Source organism: Kogia breviceps, chromosome 1, assembly GCF_026419965.1.
Source record: "Kogia breviceps isolate mKogBre1 chromosome 1, mKogBre1 haplotype 1, whole genome shotgun sequence".
NCBI lineage: Eukaryota > Metazoa > Chordata > Mammalia > Artiodactyla > Physeteridae > Kogia > Kogia breviceps.
The window spans coordinates 126614011-126631247 of record NC_081310.1 but is presented as its reverse complement, the minus strand read 5'-3'; the positions used below and the strand labels follow the sequence as shown (position 1 = coordinate 126631247).

Genomic DNA, 17237 nt, shown 5'->3' with positions numbered 1-17237 from the left:
GCAACAAGAGAAGCCACAGCAGTGAGAAGCCAGCGCACTGAAACGAAGAGTAGCCCCCACGCGCCATGACTAGAGAAAGCCCGCGCACAGCAACAAAGGCCCAATGCAGCCAAAAATAAACAGATATAATAAATTTTAATAAATAAATACACTAATAGCAATTCAGTATATGCTGGGTTCTTTCATGATTTTTAGCCTTTGTACAGGTCTGGCCTCCTATCTGGAGTGCTGCCTAAGGCCCTACTCTATTTCTAGGAAAACTCTTAACATTTATCAAGTTCCTGATCAACTGTGGATTCCCCTCCAAAGCCTTCTCCTTGATCTTACAGAATGCAGTGATCTTTTCTTACAGAAATACAATTATTGTATTTTAACTGTTCTCTTACACATTTCCCCACTAACACGTCAAAAGCAAGAACGATTATTTTTACTTTATATCTGTAGTATCTAACAGAATATTTGACAAATAATTGGTATACAATCAATGTCTGTGGAATAGTGAGAGCCTCAAAAAGTCAGTGGATTAAGGTTGTAGAATAAATAAGGTATACAACATATACTTCAAATGTGGTGCTAATATATATCATGGTGGCTACAGTTGATAACAGTGTATTGTATCATTGGAATTTTCTCTACACAAACAAAAAAGGTAAATATGTGAGGAGATGGATGTGTTAATTGGATGGAAAGAATTCTTTCACAATGTATAGGTATATCAAATCATCACATTTTATACTTTAAATATCTTATAATTTTATTTGTCAATTACACCTTAATAAAGCTGAAAAAATAAACTGATATAATGAAAAATTTTATTACTGGGCATTCTGAATGATTTTTGATAATAGAAAGAAGTGGAAGACCTCAAAAAGAAAAAGAAAAAAATCTTAGAGGAGGGGTTAGAATGGCTTTTGAAGGAGAGGTGATGAATACAAATTTGAACCCAGTAAGTTTGAGATGTAATTTTCAACTTTAGGGAAGACTACAGATCAGAGGAAGCTTTTGGATTTACCTTCATTCATTATTAATTTTCCTAAACAGAAGTTAAACTTCATGATTTAGGTTTTGCTTAACAAACCCTGGTCCCTAAAGAACTCAGTCTAGTATGAGAAAGACATGTAAATAATTAAGGTCATTAAATGATGACAGAAGCATGTATAAGTTGTAGAGGATAAAGCAATCGAGGTTTAGAGGAAGTGACACTTGGGCTGACTTGTGGAAGAAGAGTAGGTATTTGTAATCCAGAAAAGATAGAAAGGATATTATAGGTAAGTAACAAGAGCCAGGTGAGCTGTGACATATTGTGTCTTACCTCCCTCCAGCCATTCTGAGCTGTTAACAATACAGTTCTGCAAACATTCCAGATCTTTCATGCTTCCATATGTTTTGTTCTTATGCTGTTGTTCCCAAAGAAATGTTCCTCCATATTCTGACTGTCTCATGAGAATACGTCATATTTTCAGACTTAGCTTAAGTGCACTAAAGTCCTTTTAGGATACAGATGGCAAATAAATTAGAAAAGTCACCTTTTACTTCTTAATTTATCTCAGTTCATCATATAAACTTATACTTACTGAAAATGTATAATATTTAAGGCGTGTGCTCATTGCTGTGGGAGACAGTTTTTTGTAGAGATAGTTCAAACAAAAAAAGTAACTGTGGTACAAAGCAAAATAAGTTAAGGACCACAATAATGTAGATAAAGGCTTAATGGAGGAAGAGGCTGAATCTAATTTGGCAAGGAGGGCAGGAAAGACCTCAAGGTTGAGCAGATGATTTAAAATGCATCTTGAAAGTTGATGCTAAGCAGACAATAGGAGTGGGAAAGTGAAGGTCTTTAGAGGTGATAGAAACAATGGCACAAATAAGTGGGTTACATTGAAGGTATGCTGAATGACCTGGTTTGGCCTAGTAAGTTGGGAAGCGTGAGAAATAACAACTATAAAGATAGGTGAGGTATACATTGTGGGAGGTCTTAAAAGTCAGGGTGAGAAATTCTTACAACCCATATTCTTAAGGCCTTTATAGACTGATTTCCCCCCTTATAATCTACTATGTCCCATCCCCCTAGCATTTTTGGAGAAGCTTGTATTATCTAGGTCTTTCCTGATTTTAGTGACTGTAAAATGATTTTATTTCTAATGGTATTATCAACATACCAGAAGAACATAGATTTTGTCACGTAGTTTTTCCAAAACCCATTAATCAGAAAAAAAAAAAAAAAAAAAACCCAAAACTGAGCATATAATCTCTGTATCTCAGCAGCTACTATCTTTCTACCTGGAACTGAAGAAATGAAAAGGTTACATTCTTACATAAAGTTTTCTATAAAACACAAAGCTGGCTGTATTTATCATTAAAATAAAATCCAGATTTCATTTAATTATTTTTCCTATAGTCAAAAAAAAAAAGAGCATTAAATGTTCCATACATATTTATGAGCAAAAATGCTGTGATGCTCTCCATCAGGCTGCTTTGTTGAACTGATGAAAAAAAGAGACATTTCAAAAACAGAAGATAGAGTGCAAATGCAAAATATCTCAACCTAATACAGGACTAGGTATACAGGGGAATACCTGTATTCCCCTGTATACAGGAGAACACAGGTCTAATGACATTCCCTTAGAACTTTTTCCAAAGTAATGAAAGAAAAACTCACTAAAACTTAATATGTGGAAATCCTTTCACCCTTAAAACAGAACTTCAAAATACATGTACAATGTTCAGAAAAATGGTTCTAGTGAACATGTGCACATAAAGAGCAGATTTCATTGTTCTTGGAAAATATTTCCTGGTGAGATTCTTAAGTATCTGTTAAGGATAACGAACAATAAATTCCAGTAGGTTACTCTGGATATACATGTGGTCTATATAAATGCAAATTAATTCACTATGTTCACACTTAATATACAAAATCAATGCCTGATCACAACACAATCTGTCTGCTAGTTTGAATCTGTTTTCTGGTTTGAAAAAAATCACATTTGTGTTTAGTGATTTTTTTTTCTGTTAATAATAAATGACTAATAAAGCAGACTGCATATGGAAGATTGATTTAATAAAACTGGTGTATTCCAAGTAAAGTATGACCTTCTAGAAAAGGAAAGGGCAAACTAAAGCCCGTCGGCCAAATCCTGTCCACTGTCTGTTTTTGTAAATAAAGTTTTATTGGGAACATAGCCAGACTCATTCATTTACTTACTGTCTATGACTGCTTTTGCACTCCAATAGCAGAGCTGAAACGTTGTGACAGAGACTGTATGGACCCCCAAAGCCTAAATATATATAATATATGGCCCTTTACAGAACAATTCCCTGATTCTGATGAATGTAAACCTTAAATTTCAAAATGTAGTTACATTGGTTACGTAGATCTTACTTTTTGTGGGGTTTTTTTAAGTCGGAACCACAAGATTTTTTACTAGCCTTATTCTCAGATCTTAATTCTGCATTCACCTTCTCTAAGAGTGGTAGTGCCAACGGGTGGCCCAAGGCAACCTTAACTCTAGTTCCTACCATTATTTCCATCAGTCCCTCCTATTCTTTGATATAAACAAATGAGGTATCATCTATCATATAAATTCTAAGCATAAAAACACCACTAGAGGGCTTCCCTGGTGGCGCAGTGGTTGCAAGTCCGCCTGCCGGTGCGGGGGACACGGGTTTGTGTCCCGGTCCGGGAGGATCCCACATGCCACGGAGCGGCTGGGCCTGTGAGCCATGGCCACTGGGCCTGTGCTTCCAGAGCCTGTGCTCCACAACGGGGGAGGCCACAGCAGTGAGAGGCCCACGTACCACAAAAAAAAAAACCCAAAACACCACTAGATATTTTTGCTATTTTTATTGATGTGTTAATATCTAAATAAAAATAGGATAGTTCACTAATAAAAGAAAATAGTGTAGTTTCCAGGCAAAAAGCGATTCAAGGGAAGTCCCCCTTCCAACCAAAGTACCACTTCTAGAGCTCTTCTATATAGAAATCTAGCTCTAAAGGATTACTGCTTTGTAGTAGCCCTACCTAAAAAAATAGTAACACATTTTTAGCCAAACAAAGGCATAGTTTCTCTATCAACATATATATCTTTATGATGACTGTCAAAACAATTTTTACTTCCTTGTCTTAGAGTATCTTATATAACATGATTAGTGTTTGGGCAAAATTATGTGTAGAATTCTTTACTCAGTTTCTAGAAGTTAAATCACTTAAGGATCAAGCCTTATTTAGCTGTATATCTAGCACACAGTAAGTTTTCAATAAGTATCTTCTAATGATAAAATAAACGAAAGAAGTTTACTAGTGTCTTTCATTTTTGTTGGCTGTAAGAAATCACAATACCCTTCCAGAACACCATACATGATGATGAACATGTGAGATACAGATATGTGAAGACAACTAATTTACTTCAAATCATAGGATAATAATCTCTAAACCTATTAGAATTCTGAATCTTCATAGCCCAGGTTCAAATACAGAATTATATTTTAAGGATTTAAAAAAATAATCCTTAGGATCAAATCCTTTAAAACCAAAGGGAACGGGGCTTCCCTGGTGGCGCAGTGGTTGAGAGTCCGCCTGCCAATGCAGGGGACATGGGTTCGTGCCTCAGTCCGGGAAGATCCCACATGCTGCGGAGTGGCTAGGCCCGTGAGCCATGGCCGCTGAGCCTGCGCGTCCGGAGCCTGTGCTCCACAACGGGAGAGGCCACAACAGTGAGAGGCCTGCGTACCGCAAAAAAAAAAAAAAACCAAAGGGAACTAAAAAATGCTTATTTTTTAATCAATTCTAAAATAGGTAAAGGGATCAAGTTTATATTTTCATAGTTAGAAGGCTAATAGGCTTAGTGCCCTAGGCAGTATACACACTGAATGTTTACATCTTAAAATGCGTGATGTTATTGTGACTTTGGAGGCACAAAGTTCCATTTAAATTTCTCTTTTATTTGGTTCCTTTGAAGTAGTTTATTCTAATTTGGGCAATCTGAGAGACTTTATTAGACTAAGAAGAATACTTCTGTTTATTACTCTTTAATATGACATGTATGATAAATACATTGTTCCCTATATTACTGCATATATGTTGGATCTTATTCCTTTTCCTGGAATATTTTACTTTTTAATAGTAACTTGATGCATATTTAATAAGGATAAAGACAAATATACTTAATATAAAATAAAGTATAGAGAGGGCAGACAGCAGAAGCAAGAAGAACTACAACCCTGCAGCCTGTGGAACAAAAACCACATTCACAGAAAGACAGACAAGATGAAAAGGCAGAGGGCTATGTACCAGATGAAGTAACAAGATAAAACCCCAGGAAAACAACTAAATGAAATGGAGATCGGAAATCTTCCAGAAAATGCATTCAGAATAGTGATAGTGAAGATGATCCAGGACTCGGAAAAAGAATGGAGGCAAAGATCGAGAAGATGCAAGAAATGTATAACAAGGTCTAGAAGAATTAAAGAACAAACAAACAAAGATGAACAAGACAATAACTGAAATGAAAAATACACTAGAAGGAATCAATAGCAGAATAACTGAGGCAATAGAACAGATAAGTGACCTGGAAGACAGAATGGTGGAATTCACTGCTGCAGAACAGAATAAAGAAAAAAGAATGAAGAGAAATGAAGACAGCCTAAGAGACCTCTGGGACGACATTAAATGCAACAACATTTGCGTTATAGGGGTCCCAGAAGGAGAAGAGAGACAGAAAGGACCTGAGAAAATATTTGAAGAGATTATAGTCAAAAACTTCCCTAACATGGGGAAGGAAATAGCCACTCAAGTCCAGGAAGTGCAGAGAGTCCCATACAGGATAAACCCAAGGAGAAACACGCTGAGACACATAGTAATCAAACTGGCAAAAATTAAACACAAAGAAAAACTACTGAAAGCAGCAATGGAAAAAATGACAAATAACATACAAGGGAACTCGCATAAGGTTAACAGCTGACTTCTCAGCAGAAACTCTACAGGCCAGAATGGAGTGGCATGATAAAGTGATGAAAGGGAAGAACCTACAACCAAGATTAATCTACCCAGCAAGGATCTCATTCAGATTCGATGGAGAAATCAGAAGCTTTACAGACATGCAAAAGCTAAGAGAATTCAGCACCACCAAACCAGCTATAAAACAAATGCTAAGGGAACTTCTCTAAGTGGGAAACACAAGAGAAGAAAAGGACCTACAAAAACAAACCCAAAACAATTAAGAAAATGGTAACAGGAACATACATATGGATAATTATTTTAAATGTGAATGGATTAAATGCTCCAACCAAAAGACACAGGCTTGATGAATGGATACAAAAACAAGACCCATACATATGCTGTCTACAACAGACCCACTTCAGACCTAGGGACACATACAGACTGAAAGTGAAGGGATGGAAAAAGATATTCCATGTATATGAAAATCAAGAGAAAGCTGGAGTAGCAATACTCATATCAGATAAAATAGACTTTAAAATAAAGAATGTTACAAGAGACAAGGAAGGACACTACATAATGATCAAGGGATCAATCCAAGAAGAATATATAACAATTATAAATATTTATGTACCCAACATAGGAGCACCTCAATACATAAGGCGATTGTTAACAGCTATAAAAGAGGAAATTGGGGCTTCCCTGGTGGCGCAGTTGTTGAGAGTCCGCCTGCCAATGCAGGGGACACGTGTTCATGCCCCGAACGGGAATATCCCACATGCCACAGAGCGCCTAGGCCCGTGAGCCATGGCCACTGAGCCAGCGCGTCTGGAGCCTGTGCTCCGCAACAGGAGAGGACACAACAGTGAGAGGCATGCGTATCGCAAAAAAAAAAAAAAAAAAAAAAAAAAAAAAAAGGAAACCGACAGTAACACAATAATGGTGGGGGACTTTAACACCTCACTTACACCAATGGACAGATCATCCAAACAGAAAATTAATAAGGAAACACAAGCTTTAAATGACACAAGAGACCAGATAGATTTGATATTTATAGGATATTCCATCAAAAAACAGCAGATTACACTTTCTTCTCAAGTGTGCATGGAACATTCTCCAGGACAGATCACATCTTGGTTCACAAATGAAGCCTCAGTAAATTTAAGAAAACTGAAATCATATCAAGCATCTTTTCTGACTACAACCGTATGAGATTATAAATCAATTACAGGGAAAAAATGTAAAAAATACAAACACATGGATGCTAAACAATACGTTACTAAATAAACAAGAGATCACTAAAGGAATCAAAGAGGAAATAAAAAACTACCTAGACACAAATGACAATGAAAACACGATGATCCAAAACCTATGGGATGCAGCAAAAGCAGTTCTAAGAAGGAAGTTTATAGCTATACAAGCCTACCTCAAGAAACAAGAAAAATCTCAAATAAACAATCTAAACTTACACCTAAAGGAACTAGAGAGAGAAGAACAAACTAAACCCAAAGTTAGCAGGAGAGAAATCATAAAGATCAGATCAGAAATAAATGAAATAGAAACAAAGAAAACAATAGCAAAGATCACTAAAACTAAAAGCTGGTTCTTTGAGAAGATAAACAAAATTGATAAACCATTAGCCAGACTCACCAAGAAAAACTGGGAGAGGACTCAATTCAATAAAATTAGAAATGAAAAAAGAGAAGTTACAATAGACATTGCAGAAATGCAAAGCATCCTAAGAGACTACTACAATCAACTCTATGACAATAAAATGGACAACCTGGAAGATATGAACAAATTCTTAAAAAGGTGTAACCTCCCAAGACTGAACCATGAAGAAACAGAAAATATGAACAGACCAATCACAAGCACTGAAATTGAGACTGTGATTAAAAATCTTCCAACAAACAAAAGTCCAGGACCAGATGGCTTCACAGATGAACTCTATCAAATATTTAGAGAAGAGCTAACACCCATCCTTCTCAAACTCTTCCAAAAAACTGCAGAGGAAGAAACACTCACAAACTCATTCTATGACGCCACCATCACCCTGATATCAAAACTAGACAAAGATACTACAAAAAAAGAAAATTACAGACCAATATCACTGATGAATATAGATGCAAAAATCCTCAACAAAATACTAGCAAACAGAATCCAACAACACATTAAAAAGATCATACACCATGATCAAATGGGATTTATCCCAGGGATGCAAGGATTCTTCAATATATGCAAATCAATCAATGTGATACATCATATTAACATATTGAAGAATAAAAAGCATATGATCATCTCAATAGATGCAGAAAAAGCATTTGACAAAATTCAACACCCATTTATGATAAAAACTCTCCAAAAAAAAAAAAAAAAAACTCTCCAGAAAGTGGGCATAGAGGGAACCTACCTCAACATAATAAAGGCCATATATGACAAACGCACAGCAAACATCATCCTCAATGGTGAAAAACTGAAAGCATTTCCTCTAAGATCAGGAACAAGACAAGGATGCCCACTCTCACCCCTATTATTCAACATAGTTTTGGAAGTCCTAGTCATGGCAATCAGAGAAGAAAAAGAAATAAAAGGAATACAAATTGGAAAAGAAGAAGTAAAGCTGTCACTGTTTGCAGAGGACATGATACTATACATAGAGAATCCTAAAGATGCCACCAGAAAACTACTAGAGCTAATCAATGAATTTGGTAAAGTTGCAGGATACAAAATTAATGCACAGAAATCTCTTCCATTCCTATAGACTAATGATGAAAAATCTGAAAGAGAAATTAAGGAAACACTCCCATTTACCATTGCAACAAAAAGAATAAAATACCTAGGAATAAAACTACCTAGGGAGACAAAAGATCTGTATGCAGAAAACTATAAGACACTGATGAAAGAAATGAAAGATGATACCAACAGATGGAGAGAAATACCATGTTCTTGGATTGCAAGAATCATTACTGTGAAAATGACTATACTACCCATAGCAATCTACAGATTCAAAGCAAATCCTATCAAATTACTAATGGCACTTTTTACAGAACCAGAACAAAAAATCTAAAAATTTGTATGGAGACAAAAAGGATCCTGAATAGCCAAAGCAGTCTTGAGGGAAAAAAATGGAGCTGGAGGAATAAGACTCCCTGACTTCAGACTATACTATAGAACTACAGTAATGAAGACAATATGGTACTGGCACAAAAACAGAAATATAGATCAATGGAACAGGATAGAAAGCCCAGAGATAAACCCACACACCTATGGTCAACTAATCTATGACAAAGGAGGCAAGGATGTACATTGGAAAAAAGACAATGTCTTCAATAAGTGGTGTTGGGAAAACTGGACAGCTACATGTAAAAGAATGAAATTAGAGCACTCCCTATCACCACACACAAAAATAAATTCAAAATGGTTTAAAGACCTAAATGCAAGGCCAGACACTATAAAACTCTGAGAGGAAAACATAGGCAGAACACTCTATGACATAAATCGCAGCAAGATTCTTTTTGACCCATCTCCTAGAGCAATGGAAATAAAAACAAAAATAAACAAATGGGACCTAATGAAACTTAAAAGCTTTTGCACAGCAAAGGAAACCATAAACAAGACCAAAAGACAACCCTCAGAATGGGAGAAAATATTTGCAAATGAAGCAACTGATAAAGGATTAATCTCCGAAGTTTACAAGCAGCTCGTGCAGCTCAATAACAAAAAAACAAACAACCCAATCCAAAGATGGGCAGAAGACCTAAATAGACATTTCTCCAAAGATATACAGATTGCCAAGAAACACATGAAAGAATGCTCAACATCATTAATCATTAGAGAAATACAAATCAAAACTACAATGAGATATCATCTCACACCGGTCAGAATGTCCATCATCAAAAAATCTAGAAATAATAAATGGTGGAGAGGGTGTGGAGAAAAGGGAACCCTCTTACACTGTTGGTGGGAATGTAAATTGATACAGCCCCTCTGGAGAGAACAGTATGGAGGTTCCTTAAAAAACTACAAATAGAACTACCATATGACCCAGCAATCCCACTACTGGGCATAAACCCAGAGAAAACTATAATTCAAAAAGACACATGCACCCCAGTGTTCATTGCAGCACTATTTACAATAGCCTGGTCGTGGAAGCAACCTAAATGTCCATTGACAGACGAATGGATAAAGAGGATGTGGTACATATATACAATGGAATGCTACTCAGCCCTAAAAAGGAACGAAAGTGGGTCATTTGTAGAGATGTGGATGGATCTAGAGACTGTCATACAGAGTGAAGTAAGTCAGAAAGAGAAAAACAAATACCGTATGCTAACACATATATGGAATCAAAGGAAAAAAAAGTCATGAAGAACCTAGGGGTAAGACGGGAATAAAGACACAGACCTACTACAGCATGGACTTGAGGAAATGGGGATGGGGAAGGGTAAGCTGTGACAAAATGAGAGAGTGGCATGGACATATATACACTACCAAACATAAAATAGATAGCTAGTGGGAAGCAGCTGCATAGCACAGGGAGATCAAATATCATATATTAATGCATATATGTGGAACCTAGAAAAATGGTACAGATGAACGGGTTTGCAGGGCAGAAATTGAGACACAGATGTAGAGAACAAACGTATGGACACCAAGAGGGGGAAAGCGGCGAGGGGTGGTGGTGGTGGTGTGATGAATTGGGAGATTGGGATTGACATGTATACAGTGATGTGTATAAAATGGATGACTAATATGAAAATAAATAAATAAATAAACATTTAAAAAGTAATAATAAAAAAATAAAGTATATAAACCTTTATATGCTTGGCTCTCAATAACTTCTGTGTTTTTAGCTTGCAGCACAGGATCATGTGTATCACTCATTTCCCCATAAATTTTGCCTCTTATATTATAATCATTTGAATTTTTAAAAAAGTTTTGTTGCTTTTGCCTTATAAGCACTTACATGTGATTTATTCTTGGTCTGCATCTTATCTCATTTGGTTTTGTGATATGAACGATTTTCCATAGTCATCATTTTTCCCAAACTCTTTAATTTTCATAGCTGTAGAAAAAAGTTCTATAGGACCACATCTAATATAGTATTTGCTATTTTCTTAGTAACTTATTTTGCTTTTTACAAAGAGATGTCATAAATGTCAGGAAAATAGTGTATCTTATAGTCCAAAAGACTCAAAAATCCTTCTACCTTTGTAAGCACCTCAACTGTTTCTAGAAATTTGCTGACTCCATTTTCTTGGATAAATCTCGTGTTTGAGATTTTAAAACTATTGGCATCTCATTTCTAAAGTAATAGTTCACCTTGGACCTGGTTTTAGAGAATGGTAGGGTTTTTAGAATTGTTTACTTCACTTCCCTTCAATTTACCTGGAATTATAAAATATATCTTCTCTGTTCATATCCACTAATATGTCCACACACTTTCTGTATCTTCCCTTTTGATTTCGCTGATTGATACTTTTTTTTAAATGTTTTACACTTTCACAGGCTTAATAGTATAGTGAAATTAATTCATTTAATTGACTAAGTGATGCTATTAAAACATTTCAAAGATGATAAATGTCAAATACATGATCCTAAAACATAACAATTTAGCACATAAACATTTTTGAGACACTTGTCAAACCACCATGTGGTAACTGGGTCCCCATAATTTTAAGCTTCATACAGTAATAACAGGACGATATGTATTCATTAGAAAGACAATTAGAAATCTTCACTTCATTGTTAAGAGGAAGCATGGGGATATGGAGAAGTTAGTCATAACTCCTTTTCGATCCCAGCTCTGCTACTTTACTATTTGACCACAGACAAGTTTAACTTCTCTGAAACTTAAGTTTTCTTTTGTATAAAAAAGGAATATTTCCGGCTTCCCTGGTGGCGTAGTGGTTGAGAATCCGCCTGCCAATGCAGGGGACACAGGTTCATGCCTCGGTCCGGGAAGATCCCATAGGCTGCGGAGCGGCTGGGCCCGTGAGCCATGGCCGCTGAGCCTGCGCGTCCGGAGCCTGTGCTCCGCAACGGGAGAAGCCACAACAGTGAGAAGCCCGCGTACGGCAAAAAAAAAAAAAAAAAAAAAAGGAATATTTCCCAGTGTCTTTTGTAAGGATTAAAAGATACAATATATGCAAAGTATCTGGCAGATCACAGATTTTCAATAAATTGTAGCTATTTTTTAAAATCATATTCAGGTATACATCCTTTTGTGATGGAATGAATCGTGGATATACATTTCATACACCTTTCCATTCTCTGAGAAAAATTACCAAACCCTGCCAGGTAGGAGATATACACAGCTTTGCAGTGTGCTACAGGTATGTGCAGCTTGAAAACAGAAGGGAGTAGATGACATTTTTTAAGATAAAGGCACTACGGAGGCCCTACAGAGAGGCAATTAATAGAATTTTACTTTGTTCTTTCTGTTTGGCTAAATGGTGCCATCAACTCTGGGACCTTTCCTCAAGGAAATATGAGCCACTCTTTATGATTTAGGTATGTCCACATAAAGCCACCATTCTCCTCTTAATGAAAGAAAGAATGGAACTTGTTAAATAAAATCAGCTTTTATCAAGTTTGATAATAATTTTACAATAATGTTACGAGAAAGCAGCAAAACTAACTACTGTATCAAATGAGATTTTGCATTGAGCACTTCTAAAATATTTTCTTCCAGATCCTTCAAAATCTTTTAAATCTTTCTAACCATTGACTCACAAAGATGTACTTCAAGCTTCCATTTAAAAACAGGACAAACTGATGATTTCCTGATGCAGAGAAAAGAACCTTAGAACTGGAATTAGAGAATTCACATTTGCTACTAGCTGTGAATTTGAACATATCGCATAACTTCAATAAATCTCAGTTTCCTCACTTATAGAATAGCAGTAAGATTTATCTTACAATGGTTGTTTCAAGATTAAATGAGATAATAGGTCTTCAAAAAATAGACTTCTTTTAATTTCCTCCTCTGACTCCACCTCTACTTCGTCTTGAATGAATTGGTTATAATCCAGCTTAGAATCAGCCAACAGAAGTTCTCTGATTCTAAAGGTTTTATAATGAGAACTGGATTACCTGATTTTGAGGATTATGCATGGCCTTTCCTCTTCCTCTTCCTTTCTGTTCATCAGTCATTTACTATACACTAGCACACCAGGGGGCAGGCAGAATAACAGAGAGGACATGGTAGATTGTTTATGAAATCTGCTAAATGGATAAATTAAGGAGTAAATGAGGTAAAATCAAATAGTTGGATTATATTTTAAGATATAAAGAGAGTCTGGTCAGAGTATAGGACAATCATGAGGAGCTCTTCAAGTGGGCAGAAAAACAGCATCTGAATTTAATGTAATCAAGGTCACTTAATGAAAAAAAATTCCAAATTTTATCTTTAAAATAACAGACTAGAAAAGGATCCTGGGAGTGACTGCTGATCATTTTCCAAAGACACCCCAGTTTCCTGCTATTGAAAAAAGCCTGAATAGTTTTGAGTATCATCAAAAATAAAGAAAACATAAAGTTATCCCACTCATGGAGAAGGCTGTGGATCCACTGCCCCTAAAATATTTAGTCTAGCTCTGTTTGTTCCAACTCCAGAAAGACAGCCAGAGAAAAGAAGCCAAATTGGCAGATGAGAGGAAGACTAGAAAACATTACAATTCTTAGAAAAGAGTCATAGATTCTTAGAATTGGAATTATCCTTAAACATCATAAATAACAATTCCTTACGCTTCCAGAATTCTCCTGATAATCATAAATAGTAATCAAAGGTCTGTTATATGCTGGGGACTGACTAGAATCTTTCCCTTTTATTGCAGCCTTTGTCCAAACTGTCACCTTAAACAGATCTCAGATACATCCACTTATCTCCACTGCCATCATCTGGCCTGTCATTTTTCTCCCTCGTTTAGTCTGCTGCAATAGCATCCTAACTGGTGACCCTCTTCTACCTGTGCTGCTCAAAACCACGTTCCAAGTTCCCAATCCGCTGCTACAGAGTGATCTTAAAACACAAATTAACTCACGTCATTGGCTTAATTAGAATACTTCAATGATTCTCCATCTACTTTAGGACCAAGTCCAAAATAATAAACATGGTCCTGAATGATTTGTCTCCTGCCTCCTTCACTAATACCACCTAATACTGCTTTTCCCTTGGTTCACCATGGTCCATCCACACTGGCTTTCCTTCAGTTCCTCAAAACAGTTAAATGCTTTCCCATTTAGAACCATCACGTATAAGAATAACCACCACCACGGCCATTACAGCTAATATTTATCAAGTTTTCACTATGTGACCAGCTCTGTGCTAAGTGCTTTAAGTGCATTATCATGTTTAATCCTCATAAGAAACTCTATGAGGTAGTTATTATTTTCATACTTTTACTGTTGCAAAAGCAAATATTTAGAGAAATTAAATGACTTGTCTAAGGCAAGGCAAGGGGCACAGGTGGGAAGTATGTTATATTGCATATTCCAGGAGCAGTTTTTCCCCCACTCTTTCCAAGCTAACTCATACCATTCTTTAAAGTCACAGCTCATACGGCATTTCAAAACAGTCTTCTCTCATCTCCTGATCTAAATTTGGCAACTTTGTCACAGTCCCTTAAAATTTTCATCTAGAGAATGTATTACAGTTTATAATTATATATTTTATGTGATTATTTCTTTAATGTCTGTCAAACCTCTGACAGACTATAAATTTCATGAAGGCAGGGATCAAATGTTCAATGAATGTGCCTGAATATAAATATAAATATCTGCTGAACAAATGATTGCAGAAAGTCATCCAAATCTAAGGATGAGGTGTTGAATCACTCTATGGAAGAGTCTGAGTGTTAGGAATTCTATTAAAATATTCTTGCCTATAAAAAAAGCTGTTCCCTTATAATGTCTGTTCCCTTATAAGGGCTATATACTGATTTTAATTCTGGTCTCTTGACCAATACTGAAAAAGTATATTCTCTTCCCTATTACAGCTCTTCAAATACTTTCAGCCTAGAGAATTAAAGACAGAGAGGACTGGCAATTAAGGTGGGATAATTCCAGGTTTATTCATAAAAGAATGCTAGAACGTAGATGATAATTTCTTTGAAATTAGTGACTTATTTAGGGCACATTTATAGAAGTTAATTCTTTGCCTATAGTAAGTAAATGCAAGAGGTATATAGACATGAGATGGGACCACTGTGTTTGGCACTCTCTATCACGAAGTGGGTTCTAATTTGTATGAATCTAGAAAGAAACAAAACTGGAGGAGGCTATTAAAAGGGAATTAAATGACCATACAAAAAGTTTGGGAAAAATAAAAACTAGCTATGCAATTACAACTAACCTTAGATATCCCCAAATTACAAGACGGACATCATGAAGTGCAATCATATTTTCCCATATCTCTTGAGAGTTTTAACAGAACTCTGGATTAGATGAACCATATTTCTAAGATTCTGAAATTAATACGATAAAATAGAAGTTGGGAATTATCAAGAGCCAAAATATTCTTCAGGCATTTTATGTATCTTAATTAATTCAATATAACCACTAAAGTTTTTTAAAAGCCTTTATCTCCCATCCTTAATGAGGATGATGGAACCTCAAAGTTCCATCATGGAAAGGTCCTTTTGTTTCATAACTTATTTGATGCCTAAAACCTCTCTATAACATCTAGGCCAAGTGGCTTTCAGCTAATATTAAAATATCCCCAGCTATGCTAATTAACTTGATGGAAGTGGGGAGATCCTTTCACAATATATCTATATATATATATATATATGCATATCAAATCAACACATACCTTTTAAATATCTTAAATTTTATTTGTCATTTATACTCAGTAAAGCTGGAAAAGAAATCACCAGCATGGTATAATGCTTTGGATTTTGAGATCTGGATTTTGAGTTTGGAGCTATGGGTTTAAATCTTAGTTCAGCTATTGATCAGCTATGTAACTCTGAACAGGTTACTTACTGTGCTTCAGTTTCCTCATTTCAAAAACTGGAATAACAAAATGTGTCTTTTAAAATTGTTTGAGAATTAAATGAAATTCCACAATATAAAACATCACATAGCATTATGCCCGGCACATAGTGAATGATCCATAATTGTTAATTTCCCTCCAATAACAGAAATCTTCTACCTGGCAAAATAGTCCATTTCCTCTTTGGACAGCACTGGTGATGGGTTCCTATACTATGTGGAACCAGTCCAACATTATTAAGCAAATAAAACTTAGAAGTTTGATATGTGTTATTTTAAGAAAAGATGTTCTTCATTGTTATTTTAAGTTTGGCTATAAATTTTAGTTTATATATGTTTTTAAGCAATTTGTCACTCAGAAATGGCAGAATTTCATTTCTTTAAGTTAAATTTTTAAAAATTTGAATGACAGAGAGATGCGGATTTCATTCATATTTGATGAGAAGCCTTGAATAATTGAATTGATATAAATACTCCATTGAAATTTCCCTTTGGTTAAAAAAAAGGAAAAAAATATTCACCTTCTAGTGACTAAGGATTAAATGGTATGGCAATGATCTTTTAAGACTAAATGGATCATCTCCCTATTTTTGTTAATAATTAGTAACAAAAATTAAGAGTATCAGAAATGTATTGCTGTTTTACTACCAGGCTAGAAAATATATTTAATTATTTAAGCTCACAAAACAATTTTAAAGAAAATTTATTTTTATTTAAGTTGTAAGATAGGTTATAGAAAATTATATTTGCTCATTTAACCTATTAAATAAATACTGTTATTAAACAGTATCACTTTCTTTGTGACAACCCAGGACACTCTGTAGATAAAGTCACTTGCCTTTCATTAATTTAATTTACCACTTTATATGTTATGTAGGTTCATTTGTTAGAGAATATTGTAGCTGACTTGTCCCATAGAAAAAAAGAAAATTACTCCTAACATATCTGATTCAAATACAACATGAATCCTCCTATTTCCTCAATAATGTAAATTTGAACAAGCCAAACTTTTGAGGAAACAAATTATGTTTCCCAATGAATTACCTAATGGTTTATTCCAATCTTTCAAATACAAAGAAAAATATCTTCCACCTATTATAATATTTTATGGTTTGATAATTTGTAGCTTTTTAATCATGAAAAACGTTACAGTCAAGTTTAGTTTGAAATGATCAGAACTAAATGTACAGACAAAATATTAGATACAAGAATGTTCCTGAGATCACAAATGTAATTTATATTGGATAAAACTATCAGTATCTGTGTTTTCCCTCATTTCTCTTTTGTAGAGTAGGTTTTATTTGTCACA

At 35.2% G+C, this 17237-nt stretch overlaps 1 protein-coding gene across 1 annotated transcript in view; it reads right to left on the bottom strand.

The window, feature by feature from the left end:
- The window catches only part of COL24A1 (collagen type XXIV alpha 1 chain), a 395634-nt gene that overhangs the window by 196189 nt on the left and 182208 nt on the right, over positions 1–17237 (bottom strand). The gene's annotated exons all lie outside the window — the stretch shown is intronic.